Genomic DNA, 15,144 nt, shown 5'->3' with positions numbered 1-15,144 from the left:
AGCTTTGTTTCTTACTTGTCTCTCCGACAGCGCTACAGTCACGTATCTGACAATCAGCGAAAACAACATTTTCGTTTGAAAGTTTGCACGCTCGCATATAGCTAATTTTTAATGTTTGTTGTCGGTTTCTTGTCTACGTCAGTGGAAAGGTGACCAAAACGAGGCAAGTACAATGCGATTCGTCTACGACAACAGGTATGAGGCGACGAAAGTATCCGAAGACTTTATATAAATACCAAATGCGAAGCACAAAATTTGCATAGGAAGGGTGGAAGCGCAGTTGGCCCTTCATCCGCATGCTTTGCATTTGTTACCACGAGTTTCTTCCAATGAAAATAAAAATTGTATTTTTATTTCAAAATTCCGTTAATGAAATCATACAGTCCTTCCTGATACAGTAAGGCTTATTGATGAATAGTGAACTTTAAGCAGTACCTACATTAAACTTCTCTAGAAATCACCGACAACTAAAAACCGGAGGGTGACTACCAATCGGGTTGTAACTGGTATACTGTCTCTCCCACATTTGTATAGGTTTTAGGAGTGTTCGGACCAGTTGCTTGTGCGAAATATTCGAAATCGTGTTTCGGTTTCCTGGTGCAACTCTGGAAAAGATATGTATTCAGTACCAGTTAAATTTTCTGAAGCATTCCGCTTATTAAAAAAGAATACATCCGAAAAAGTCCGATTTCTGTCATTCTTAGTAACTTGATTGTTTCCACCAGCTCGAGTTCGTCCATTTCGTGGCGCAGATGTGAGTCCGTGTGAGCACTTCCGGCCCGTAAATGTTCCGCCGGCGCCGCCGCCGTTGCCGCACAGCAGTGTGGTTCTTTTTTTACGTCACCTCGCCAGCCTTCTGACTCGTCTGAGGCGGCCCACCAGAATTTCTCTCCTGTGCCAACCTCTACATGTCAGAGTAGCACTTGCAACCTACGCCTTCTGTTAATTGCTGGATATACTTCAATCCCTGTCTTCCTCTACAGATTTGACTCTCTACAGCTCCCTCTAGGTACCACGGAAATTACTCCGTGGTGTCTTAGCAGATGTCCTACCATCCTGTCCCTTCTTCTTGTCAGTGTTCTCCCAAATTCGTTCCCTCGCCGTCCCTGTGGAGAACCACCTCATTCATTACTGTATCAGTCCGTCTGATTATCAACATTCTCTTGTAGCACTACATCTTAAATCCTTCGATTATCATATGTTCCGGATTTCCCACAGTCAGTGTCTCACTGCCATTCAGTGCTGTGCTCCAAACGTTCGTTCTCAGAAATTTCTTCCTCAAATTAAGGCCTGTGTTTGATACTAGTAGACTTCCCTTGCCCAAGAATGCCCTTTTTGCCAGTGCTAGTCTGTTTTTAATATCCTTCTTGCTTCGTCCGTCATGGGTTATTTTGCTGCCCAGGTACCACAATTCCTTAATTCGTCTACACTAAAGAGCCAAAGAAACTGGTACACCTGTATAATATCGTGTAGGGCCCCCACGAGCACGCAGAAGTGCCGTAACACGACGTGGCATGGACTCGACTAATGTCTGAAGTAGTACTGGAGTGAATTGACACAATGAATCCTGCAGAGCTGTCCATAAATCTGTAAGAATACGAAGTGGTGGAGATCTCTTCCGAACAGCACGTACAGGGCATCCCAGATATGCTCAATAATGTTCATGTCTGGGGAGCTTGGTGGCCAGCGGAAGTGTTTAAACCTAGAAGAGTGTTCCTGGAGCCACTCTGTAGCAATTCTGGACGTGTGGAGTGTCGCATTGTCCTGCTGGAATTGCCCAAGTCCGTCGGAATGCTGAGTGGACATGAATGGATGCAGGTGATCAGACAGGATGCTTACGTTCGTGTCACTTGCCAGAGTCTTATCTAGACGTATCAGGATCCCATATCATTCCAACTGCACACGCCTCACATCATTACAGAGCCTTCGTCAGCTTGAATAGTTCCCTGCTGACATGAGGTTGTCTCCATACCCGTACACTCCCATCCGCTCGATACAATTTGAAACTAGACTCGTCCGACCAGTCAACATGATTTCAGACATCAACAGTCCAATGTCGGTGTCGACGGGTCCGTGCGACGCGTAAAGCTTTGTGTCGTGCAATCATCAAGGCCACACGAGTGGGCCTTCGGCTCCGGAAGCCCATATCGATGATGTTTCGTTGAATGGTTCGTATGCTGACACGTTTTGATGGCCCAGCATTGAAAACTGCAGCAAATTGCGGAAGAGTTGCACCTGTGTCACGTTGAACGGTTATCGTCAGTCGTCATTTGTCACGTTCTTGCAGGATCGCCACGTCGGAGATGCTGCGTCCCATCGCTCGTGCGCCGACTATAACACCACTTTCAGTCTCATAAATCTCGATAACCTGCCATTGTAGCCAGACACTTGTTGCCGACCGCAGCGCCATATTCTGCCTGGTTACCATTTCACGACATCGCTGCGGCCGGGAAAAGGTCCTGCAAGAACGGGATCAATGATGACCGAAGAGAATCGTTCAACGTGACAGAAGTGCAACCCTTCCGCAAATTCGTGCAGATTTCAATGCTGGGCCATCAATAAGCGTCAGCGTGCGAACCATTGATATCGTTTCACCTTGAATTTTAATCCCATTCTTGAACCTTGCTTTATTTCCGTCATTGCTTCTTCGACGCATAAACTGAACAGTAGGGGTGAAAGACTGCATCCCTGTCTTACACCCTTTTGAATCGGATACTTGGTCTTCCACTCTTATTATTCCCTCCTAGTTCTTTTACATGTTGTGTAGTAAACTTCTCTCCCTATATCTTACCCCTACTTACCTGAGAATTTGGAACATCTTGCACCATTTGACGTTGTCGAACTCTTTTTCCAGGTCGACAGATCCTACGAACGTGTCTTGATTTTTCTTTAGTCTTGCTTCCATAATCAACAGCAACGTCAGAACTGCCTCTCTGGTGCCTTTACCTTACCTAAAGCCAAGTTGATCGTCGTCTAACGCACCCTTAACTTTCTTCTCCATTTTCTGTTTATTATTCTGGTCAGCAACGTGGATGCGTGAGTTGTGAAGCTGATTGTACGGTAATTTTCGCACTTCTCGTCTCTTGCAATCTTGGGAATCGTGTGGATGATATTTTTTCCGAAATTCAGATGGTGTATTGCCAGACTCATACATTCTACACACCAAAGTGAATAGTCGTTTTTTTGCCGCTTCCCCCTATGATTTTAGGAATTCTAATGGAATTTTATGTATCCCTTCTGCCTTATTCAGTCTTCCAAAGATCTTTTAAATTATGATTCTAATACTGGATCCCCTATCTCTTCTTTATCGAATCCTGTTTCTTCTTTATCACATCATCAGATACTCCTCCTCTTCATAGAGGCCTTCAGTGTACTCTTTCCGTCTATTACTCTCTGCTGTGCGTTTAATAGTGGAATTCCCATTGCACGGTCAGTGTTACCGACCACCCTCGCTTTTGATTTCACCGAAGGTTGTTTTGACTTTTCTGTTTGCTAAGTCAGTCCTTTCGAGGATTATCTCTTTTTCGATTTGTTAAAATTTTTCCTTTTTCATGCAGCCATTTCGCCTTAGCTTCCGTGGACTTCCAATTTATTTCATTCCTAAGCGACTTGTATTTCTGTATTCTCGAGTTTCCTGAACAATTTGGTACTTCCTTCTTTCATCGATCAGCGGAAGTATTTCTTCTGTTACCAATGGTTTCTTCACAGCTACGTATGAAAACGTCAGGGGTTATTCGGAGCGAGTTTCTGAGACACACACAGATTGATAACACCCCGCCGGCCGGAGTGGCCGAGCGGTTCTAGGCGGTACAGTCTGGAGCCGCGCGACCGCTACGGTCGCAGGTTCGAATCTTGCTTCGGGCATGGATGTGTGTGATGTCCCTAGGTTAGTTAGGTTTAAGTAGTTCTAAGTTCTAGGGGACTGATGACCTCAGAAGTCAAGTCCCATAGTGCTCAGAGCCATTTGAACCATTTTTGATAACACCCCCTTACGCTGATTTTAGATACAAAGAGTCGTTCAAATTCCGCTTCTCACATACTTGAGGCGTTGCTGGACTGGCTGGTATTGCCGGAGGGCGTGCTGAAAAGTAATGGCTCCTAATTTTTTATTCTGTTTTCAAGATTAGATGAGCATAGATTTGTAGCGTGGGACATGGAGCACGGGTGTGTGTAACGTAACTAAGCACACGAACAGTATTTTGGTCACCCCAGTGTGCACGCGCAGATGGAGCAGCGATCGAGTCACGTGCTCGCCCGTGCGCGCGCTACCTCTACGTCAGCGCAAGTAAGAAGCAATCATTGAGAAACTTACGTTTCGAATGGACAGTGTATGTAAACGTGGCTAAGTGTAATACCGTGACAAAATGGCGAAAAGAGGCAATCGTGTTTGGCCGTGCCCGTGGCCATACGGTGTGTGAAGTTGCTGGATTTGGTGGTGTTTCGCGGTGGGCTATTTAACGTGTCTACAAGCAGTGGTAGAACACACGTGCCGACAAAAGAAGGCCTCAGAAAACCCGGCCTGGGGGAAGGGAAGGGGGGAGGGCGTTTCGCGGCTAGTGAATAAAAATCGCTTTCTTACGCCGGTGTACTGCGAGTACTTCAGAAAACTGAAAGCACGAATTGGAAAAGTACGTCTACACCGAGGCCCGCGAGGAAGACAGGCCGCGGCGCGTACGTCACGGAGGTAGGCCGGAACTCGCTCCCTCGCTCAGCTCAGCAGACAAAATGCGTTTCTAAACCTGGTAACTCCCAGCTGAGTGTGTACGCACTAACGAGAATTGCATCTTGTACTGGAATCTGCTGTTATGAAGTCTTACTGATTAACATTGCTACAACAAAATTTAATTTAAGATCATTACTCGATATCGCATTTGATCTCTACTGTATAATAGTCCTCATTTCATACAAGAAGTTCTACCTCATGAAACTGTTAATCGTTTTGGCTTGATTTTAATTTTATTGTATCCCAGTACAACCTTAATAACTTATAGACTTCCGATCATTGTAGGACGAATAACAGTAAGACTCCATAACAGCGGATTCCAGTAGAAGATGCAATTGTCGTTTGTATGTACACACCTAGTTACCAGGTAACAGGTACAGAAAGGCAGTTCGTCTGTTGAGCGAGGGAGCTCATGCCTACCTTCGTGAGGTACGCTCCGCGGTCTGTCTTTCTCGTAGGCCTCGGTCCACACGCACCCTCCGCTTCAGAGCAACAATGCCAGACCATACACCAGCGCTACGACATTTGTAACGATCATAGATCATCCTCCAAGCAGTTTCGACTTGACACCATCCGATTTTTATCTGTTTTCAAAACTTAAAGAACAACTTCGAGCGCCTCGCTTTGACGTTGATGAAGCGGCGCAAACAGAGGTGAGGTTGTGGATCCATCAACAAAGTCAAACATTCTACAGTGATCAGATGAGCAGTGTATAATAACTGAAAGCAAAATTAGACCAATACTTAACTGCATAAAAGCGAACACAAAAGACTTAAGTAAGCAGTGACAGCGCTGTAGTGCGAAGCAAGCTAATAGCACGCAGATTTGAACAAACTGCAGATGACCGACGTCCGTAGTATGTGGATACGTTGAGAGTTTGGGTGTAACGGGAGGCGTGCTGGATCAGTCCGTGCAGTTGCGGTGACCTCAGTGTCCGATTGTCTAAGTGATCAGAGCACAAGACCCAGGTTACAATTCCAGTCCGGAACAAACTTTCAAGTTTTCCCATTTATTTAAATCCAAGCCCACTAGCAGCCAATGTCTGTATTTGCTTTGTGTCTTGAAGATGACTGTCGGTAAGCAGTATTCCGCCTGCTTGACTCAACATTCAAGATATATATTTTCAGGATTTCCGAGCTTGTGCTAGGACAATACATAAGGTGTTTTATCACCAACTGATATTGTTGCTACCGCTGGCGCCAGTATCAGCGAACAAGATAACGATTTCTTAGTGTTGGCATAAGACATTCGCACGCGCCAAACTAAAGAAAATGCGCAGCAGTCGCCTGCGACTGATAAGAAAGATTGCCGGCCGGGGTGGCCGAGCGGTTGTAGGCGCTACAGTCTGGAACCGCGCGACCGCTACGGTCGCAGGTTCGAATCCTCCCTCGGGCATTGATGTGTGTGATGTCCTTAGGTTAGTTAGGTTTAAGTAGTTCTAAGTTCTAGGGGACTGATGACCTCAGTTGTTAAGTCCCATAGTGCTCAGAGCCATTTTTGATAAGAAAGATTGGATGAATCTTTGTTTCGCAACCATGCTTCGTCTGGCTAATTCTTTAGAACAGTGGGAAGACGTGACAGACTTTCATTCCCCCTGTTGTGTAAACAAGCCAGCGAGTACCTTAGAATGTCAGCAAAGTTAGTGCCGTGCGACAGTTTATTTTCAGTCACGTTACAGACTACGTTGTCTTTGAGTGACTGTGCGATGGAAGAACAGAAAGTTTATGTAAGATTTTGGGTATTATTCCGCTGCTCTTTTTGATAATCTGCCCTGTAATGTCACATTTCAAGTACTGAATTTTTAATAATTTTAACTTGTAATGAAAACAAAAACGTTGCTCGACTTAACGCTTGCGTTATTCTATTAAAGACTTGTGAAAATATACTATGTGTGTCTGCGATCAATAGATTTTAATAAGAGAGATGGAGTTTTCTAGCCCATAGAGAGATCTACTTTAACCTTTTTATCAAGGATGTGCGTCGGTCCTTCGAAATATGGGTACTTTCCTTCCCATACTTTTCTGCCTATTTTGACACTTTCCCAACTTTACCACTGGTGAGTAAAGTATCGGTACCTTTGTTCAATACCTCGTTCCTACCTAGACCTGCATATTGCGTACATCCAACCTGCAGGTCTTAGGAGGGCCTTGGAAGCAGCTAAGGACTGCCAGGAGCTCAGCGACAACTGCTGTCTTTTCATATCTACATCTACATCCACTCCGCTTCGTGACGCTTTCAACGCGCTGTTCTCTATTTCCACTATCAGTCATATGTGGTAAGGGTCCCAGGCTGTCGACCAGCTCTCAAGGATCGATTAAACGAGGGTTCTCTAAGCTAACTCGTTCGTGAGTGGACAGCAATTCCTGATACTTACACCAGAGATTTTCAGTCTGAAGTGTGCCTTCCTTGCGATTAGCTTTATGTATAACCGCGCACACGCTCAGTTTCTCGTACAGTTCGATGGTCACAGGTCTCCTACTTGACTTCACGTCGCTAGTTGAACTAGTTTTGTGTGTTTCGTTACATTTTAATGACGTATACCAGCATCTCGTAGCATCAGCAGCATGGAATCTAGATCTCTTCTTAGAGCATACGCGAAAGAGCAAATGGAAGAACGTCTGCAACGCATTTGAGACTTAGAGGAGACAGCGAGTCGTTCAGTTTAAGGCAGTGGTCAGCCAGACGCACTGGACTCGCATTCGGGAGGACGGAGGTTCAAATCCCCGTGAGGCCATGCAGCTTTTACGTTGTATCCGTAAGTCGCTAGGTGCGAATTCCGAGGTGATTCCTTAGAATGAAAGAAATGTGTTTGGCGCTGAACCGACTGCCGGTCAGTTTCGCCACGGCGGTCGTAGCTGTCGGTCCCTCAGTGTTGGGACGCGCTGCAGCCAGTGTTTACAAGTTTCCTGCTATCCGTGCGGTCTTGCGCAACATCTACCACACACCTGTGTTATGTGCGAGCTGATAGCCTTTAGACTTTCCCTAAGTATGTGAAAAATCATAAAGACCTACCCCCGAATAATTCTGTAAACTGGAATCCGCCAAAGACAACGAAAGGCCGACTTCTGTCGAAATTCAGAAATAGGTAACTACCTACATGAAACTAAGAAAGGTTCAAGTAGACAGTGTGCAGTTTAATACTATCGAGTCAATCTACTGTTGAGAATTTCGTCTACTCGCACATAGTGCAATAATGAGTAATCTGTGAATGTAGTGCTAACTTTTGACTTAACATTAGCATCATGCCCTGAGTCTTTAAGTTTATCGTTAGTCCAGTCGAAGGCAAATTGACAAGTGTGCGACTCTTTTAACGTCCCCATGGAAGTCGCAAACAAATAATAAAACTCCAACTGCTGACAAAAGGAAATGTTCGTCCAGTTTGGAATGAGGTCTGGGCAGATTTTTATCCGTTGCCCGTCCTAAATGGAGTAGGATTTATCAAAATGAAAGTTAAAACACCGATCCTATCTGTAACGAGCATTGGTGGCTATCGAGCATACATCACATACATGGGGTGAACACAGTCGTCATGTTCCAAACCCATATATTATGAAAAGGATGTGGGTGCGTGTTTGTTTTCCTTATCTCCTCCTAAACCACTGGACCAATTTCAGCCAAACTCGGCACACAAGTGGCTTACTGTCTGGCAACAGTCGTTGTTGTGGCGAGAACCACCTGGGGTGAGAGAGGTACGTAGTCCGCGACTTCATTCACCCAGTATTTGAGAAACCGACTTTCATCATATTTTAAATTTTATTTCAAACCCTTACGAAATTTTTTTTCTCGCTAACAACCCCTACAAAATATTGAAAAGAAAAATATTTATAGCTTACTATTTTTCTCTGTTCTTACAGTAAAAGTACCACATGACACACAATTTACTAGCTGCGGTATCTGGCTTTACTCAGGGAGTTATGAGTTTGTGTGGTAGTTGGAATAAATAAATTTGAAAGTATAAGAGCTTAAAAAGTATTGAAAACATATTCTAACTATTTACAATACTTGCTAATAAAAACATTTTTCATTTTGTTATCGGGGGTATATATGTACAAATTTTTCGAATTTTCTAGTCGAGAGCAAGCCTCGTATAGTTGACCACGAGAGCAGCAAGAGTCTTTGAGGTTGATGCCGCAATATTTTAAAGTTTGTCCTTTCGCTTTGTTAATTGTAAAACTGTAGGCTAATTTGATTCGAAATTGCAGTCTTATAAATTGGAATGGAAGTTCGGTAGAGATGAATGATATTCTGGGGATAAAGAGTGTGTGTCCTTTGTACTTTCCAGTTATAAGTTGGGTTTCGATTATGTTATTGAATAGCTTTATGACGCTCATCCTTGTTTCACTACATATTTTTAGTGAGTTGAGATTTCTCAGTAGTATGATCGGAGATCAAGTTTTAAGTCGAAGGCAGTGTAATGGCATTTCTGGTTTTGAATATTATGTTGATGTCGTCGACAATATTATTTTTAGCTACTAAATTGCCCTTTCAAATAGCCAATCCGGACTGGTATAGCTGCGAGCAATGGTGCAAGAGTTCGTTTTCAGCAGTGACTATGTTGTAGAAATCACTGTTGAGTTTAATGTGGCCGGTCGTCCGGTCGCTAGGATATGTGCCTTTGCTTGTTTGTAAAATCTGTTGAGCAAAATGTGCTGTTGTTTCGTCTTTCGATACTTCAACTCTCATTTTTTTGTTAGTCGCAGTATTTGTATGTGTGGCCAGGGATGTGACTTTTTTTAAGCATACTTGATTTCGTCTGCTGGTGTTGACTTGGGGATAACTGGAAGTATTTCGAAAATCCCCTGAGAGTATGAGCAGAGCTCCTCCCCCATCACTCCAGACTTTCCGCGCAACTCTCGTAATGTTCTGTCCATGGCTTCGAACGATCTTTTATGCACCATTGTGTATTCGTCCCAGAAGATAATTTGTATCTTGTTTTCCCCCTCCAGATGTTTTTGAGATTTCACATACCGGGAATTGCTCTTGGGCTATATTCAACGGTAGGTGTAGGACGGATTGGGCACTTCACCCTCCTTCCATGAGTGTGGCTGCAATGCCGAGTGATGTGTTGTTTAGCACGTATTTCCGCCAGCAATAGATTACTAGACACGCTTTCCCGGTGCCGCCTGGTGCGTCCAAGTAAATAATTCCGCCAGCGTTGTTGTCGACCCGGTCACTGATAATGTTGCAGGTTTCCTTTTGATTGCCATTGCGGAGTCCTTTATTGTGAGCAATGTACTGAAGTATTTCGTTGATGTTGCAGCTTTTTCCTGTGTAATTTCTAAGTTGAGCACACTGATAGCATCTGTTCGTGTTGCTTGTATCCCAAGTTACACCAAGGTCTGGTTGTTTATTGCTAAACATTTATCTTCTAAGCGAATGAGTGTTTCATTGAAGATGTCGTCGTTGAGTTAGATGGTCAGTTCAGGAAGAGCTTGTCGGAGTGGGTAGAGTATGTCATCACTCATACGCCCTGTGTAGAAGTTCCGTAGCTGTTTTGGTTTCAAAGGGTTACATGTTGTTACGGATATGGGGAATAAGTCTCATTCGTTCAGATGAGGCTGTGAGCGAGACTTCTCGTAGTGTTAATTCTTAGTCGTTTCGTTTTACAGTAGTCATGAGCTATGGCATGCTTCCTGTACGTCTGGCATAGGTAACCGTCAACGTCTTGAGATGTGTGTCAAACTTGTTGATCCCCGTATTTCATGTAGCAACATCCGGAGATAGAAACATTCGGCATTGTTCGGATGTATGGTGTATCAGTTTTCATGATTCCTGGATTATCTCCTATTGGTTTCCTTTTTTTTCGTCGATGAAAGTTTTTTCGTTGTTGTGTTCTACATGTATAGGTACGGACGTCAACATGTAGTAACATTTTGGCAAATGGATCCATTTGGCACAGTTGCTAAAAAGCTGTTTAATGTTGTGTTCTGAGGTAGTTCGCTTGCAATTTTTCTGGCGATGTCTTTTGTGAAGTAAACTCTTTGTCCATGTAATGCTAGAAGTTGCACATTTGGTTCACTTTCGTGTATGGGAAAGCCGAAAATTCGCAATGCTCCTTCGTTATTGTTGATGTATCTTCCCATTTGGTACATTAGGATCTCGTCGTTTCTGTTTTGTTATTCGCTGTCTTTGGCTATATGAAATACTGTGATGTGACCGCCTTTGTTCACACACACACACACACACACATTTGATGGATTTCACTGAATCGCTATACTCTACGTTTGTGTGGTCTTGCAACATTTTGGAAAGTAGTGTGTTACATGGTACTACCCATTGATTATCTATTTCCACTTCGTCGCTGCTTCGATTTGTATTTTTGCTGTGAAGCCACCGTTTTTGGGTGTTCGTTTTCTGTATTTGGGACAGCCATCAACTCCGGCTCGTGTGTCGTCCAAGCTTGGTGTTGTGAATTTTTTGTACATTTTCATGTTTCGGACATGGTGAATTGAGGTTTAATGACTTGCATGATCCGTGAATCATGTTTTTCATTACTATGTCGTACAGTTATTGATCTTCTTGTGGATTGGAAAATTCAGCATGGATGATTTTGTCTATATCCGTGGGATGAATTCTGTCATTTAGCCATGTGAGATTGTGTGAGTGAGGCATTTCTCGTGTTTGCCATTCTATTATGTATATTCAGCATCTAACGGTTCCAAAGATGTTGTGTTTTGTGGTGACTTCAGTAAGGCTCTTTCGTTTTCGTCGCAAAACTCGGGCTATGGTGTAGTGTCAATGCATGGGTGCTTATCTTAGTTGTTCTTTGATTTCTGGCCACGATGAGTTGCATGTGAATGTTATAAAGAGGTCAGGTCATCCATATTTTCTTATGTAGGTCATGATATCTTGAGTGTATTCGTGCATGTGTCTCGGACTTCCTGTGTATGATTAGGTTAAGATTGTCATTGTTCCAATGTCGTCAATGTTTCCGTCATTTATTCTTGCGTCTAGAAGGTAGATGTATTCTTCCGTGCGTAGTTTCTTCTTATTCAGTCAGTATGTAAAGCATCCGTCCCGCTTATATTTTTGCATACATATCTACCAGGAATTGTTGCAATAAGCGAGTATTGAGAATGTGTATGTTTCATTGTCTCTGATCATTAAGCGGTAAGCATGGAACTCCTTGGAAGTGACGTTTTTGTTTGCTTCTACGCGTGTTTCAGGTTGGATTTGTTTAACATTAAAATGATATCCGTCCTCTCCCCGCGGAAATATTAATGGATATCGGAGGGCATTATATGGATGGTGTGTCTCTGCAATGCATTGTAGTCCTCCTCTTCTTCGTTGTCCAGTTATGTCACGGCTTGTATTTTCATTGTCCACAATTATGATGGTGACTTCGTCTGTCTGAGGTGCACTAAATCGACGTTCGTGTTCTCCAGGTGGTCTTTTGTTGGCTCATATTGTAAGTTTAAAGTAATCGGAAATCACTCGGTCTAGTGCTGTTTTGAATATGTGTGTAAGTGTAAGATTCTCTGTACATCGTGGACTATTTCTCGTCTCAGTCCAGTCATATTTGTGCATCGTTGATCAATTTTTGTTTCTTCATTTCCGATTAAATATACTTGGAGAATTATGGTTTTCGTTGGGTAGTGATAGTAACTATCCCATGTTGTGATAGATGTGTCCTTGGATGGAAAAAACATAATCGATTTCATCTTTGTTAGTGTTGATCGAAGTGACACCGGAGAAGTCATCCAGAAGCAGGCATTTTACACTTTTATATTTTGAAGGAAGCATTTTGATTCTGGAGTTTCCCCGGTCACGTAATGTAAAAACTCCTGCAGAGGTGCTTCCAGTGATGGTAATCGAATTTTTTCATTCATGCAACAGAATCTTTATCGCTTTGCAGAATTGGCAGATGTTATCCATTTTTCCAGTTACGACGTGTTTGTGTGTGTTATATTCTTTCGGTGGGTCGTAATGGAATGCTTCATTTGTTAGGTTTTACTGTTTACTTGTTCGCTCTTCTCGTAGGCGATATTTTCATGGCTGGCTTGAGTTCGCAGTCTTGCATTGTAAGATTAAGTCGCAATTCTGGACTCTTCAGTCGGTTCATTTCGTTGTTCTTCGGTTTCTCTGCTTCTTTCGGTGCTCATTGTCGTTCTTTGGGAACTTCAACGTGCTTCGTGCTCGTCGACTGTTTCGTGTTTTCGCCGTTCTCTTTGCTTTCGCCGTTTTTCTTGAGAACAGGCAAGACCTTCTCCTCTTTCGCGTTTGAGCATTGCCTAAAATATGAATCAAATCACGTTTTTATTAAGAAATACAGTAAGTAAACTTTATACAGTTTACACACTTTACTTTCGATTAATATTCAGTCATTGTATCACTTTGACTACTCACATTTCACTGTTGGTTTTTATTCATCAACTACACTACTTTTTCGGATCCTAACTTCGTCACTGATGATAATCTGACGTTCGAACGCAAGACGGGTCTTGCTTTATACACCCGCACCAATGGGTATCCTCGCCAGTGGCGAATTCCAGACCATACGAAAAAGGCTTCGAATGTTCTACAATGATCTGGGATGTTGCCGAACATTCTGGACTGTTGTGGAAAGCTGTCGAAATAGTCTCGCCCAGTGGCGGCTCGTAACCAGATAAGATTGTGGTGCACTTCGTCCACGAAGGAAAACACCAACAAAAGAGAGAAAATCAGTGCACTGCTCATGTTTTTGTAATGCCTGATATAAACAGACGCTCGCTCGTGTCACTCCTGCATCTACCCATAATAAAAAGGTGTACACAGAAAAAAGTTTTACTTTTGCAGAAAAAAGGAATTAAACTGAACTGCAGCTCTATGTACACAAAAAGTGGTAGGCATGCCTTACTAACCTTCTTCAGCAGGACTGATGTTAACGCCGTTCGATTTTATCTCTGAATTTGGATGTCGTGGCGATCACTTGTACAGGAACACTATTCTTCTTTCATTCATATTTGCAAATCTTTCAATCACTCTTTGATTGAAGTCTGCAATTCCTAAAACGAGGTCTCGTTCAACAGAGAGCATCGCGAGTGCTGATAATCTTTCTTGGTCCATAGTATTCTGCGTAAAGGTTTTGATGCGTTTCAGCGAAGAACAACAACGTTCTACTCCTGATGTGGTCATTGGAATTGGAATTGCGCGGGATTAGCCGTGCGGTCTCGGACGCTGCAGTCACGGACTGTGAGGCTGGTCCCGGCGGAGGTTCGAGTCCTCCCTCGGGCATGGGTGTATGTATTTGTCCTTACGATAATTTAGGTTAAATAGTTTGTAAGCTTAGGGACTGATGACCTTAGCAGTTAAGTGCCATAAGATTTCACACACATTTGAACATTTTGCAATTGTAATTATCGCTTTCAGGAGCTTCACAGATTCGCTCAGTGTATCACAAAGATTATTGTCTGTATGTAATCCAGAAAGCTCAAAGCTCCACACATGCTTTTGAAGGCCTCTCTTCCGTAAATAACAGAGAGTTCTGTTCGAAGTTCCTTTGCTTCCAAAAAAGAGTGGCATTCAATAGCAACTCTGAAAGTAGTTTCTGGAAAACTGGAAGAGTAAGTAGCGAATTTCTCTGGTAGAAAGACAGAGGCTGCAACTAGGTGTCCAGTGAACTTGAATCTTTCTTTTGCTTCATAACTTATGACATCAGATTCTTCTTTTGCCTTCCGCAGCAGATTACACATCGCTGCGCCATCTTCAGTTCTCCCTCTTTTACGGTCCTCGTGTAAACTTGTTGAATTTTCACTGACTCCTTCCCTAATGTTCGCAGTTGATTTTGTGCATAAGTTGGGTCAATATCCCTTTTTTTGTAACTTTATACAAAATATCCACATGGATCGTGATTTTATGAAAAAATGAAAGCCAAGAAATGAACTTTTCATCCTTCAAAATTGTTATCAAGCCACAGGCTTGCAGGATCACGTTCTCATTATACAGTTTTTCCCCCTGGCTCATATTATTCATGCACGTGATAATATCTTCCCTATATTCGAAAACGGTATTGACCCTCCTCGACTGAACGTGGCAGTCGTTTTTGTACTAATTCGTCGAGAACTGCCGTTCTTTGAAGAGATGCTGGAAAGAAGCTGTAAAGTCCCTGAAGTTTAGTGAAGAATATTGGCACATTTTTATTAATGAAAGCGGCTTTAAGCATAATGAGATTCAATTGGTGGGCATAAGAATGAATGTATGGAGCATTGGGAGACTTTTCCTTAACAAGAGCCGGCACCACACATTACCGCTGCACCATCATTTGTTTGCGCTATTAGCTTATGTTGTGGACAATTCCCCAAATTATTTACTGTTCGGTGATGGACGTTACCATAGCTTTTCTGGAGCTATGAAGTCCCAAAATCTTTCAACTGGTTTTCCGTTAATGATGTACCTATATACTATAACCATCCGTAAAACACAGGCTACGTCACTGCTTTCGT

Source organism: Schistocerca piceifrons, chromosome 9 (assembly GCF_021461385.2).
Source record: "Schistocerca piceifrons isolate TAMUIC-IGC-003096 chromosome 9, iqSchPice1.1, whole genome shotgun sequence".
Taxonomy (NCBI): Eukaryota; Metazoa; Arthropoda; class Insecta; order Orthoptera; family Acrididae; genus Schistocerca; species Schistocerca piceifrons.
This window is presented reverse-complemented; position numbering follows the sequence as displayed.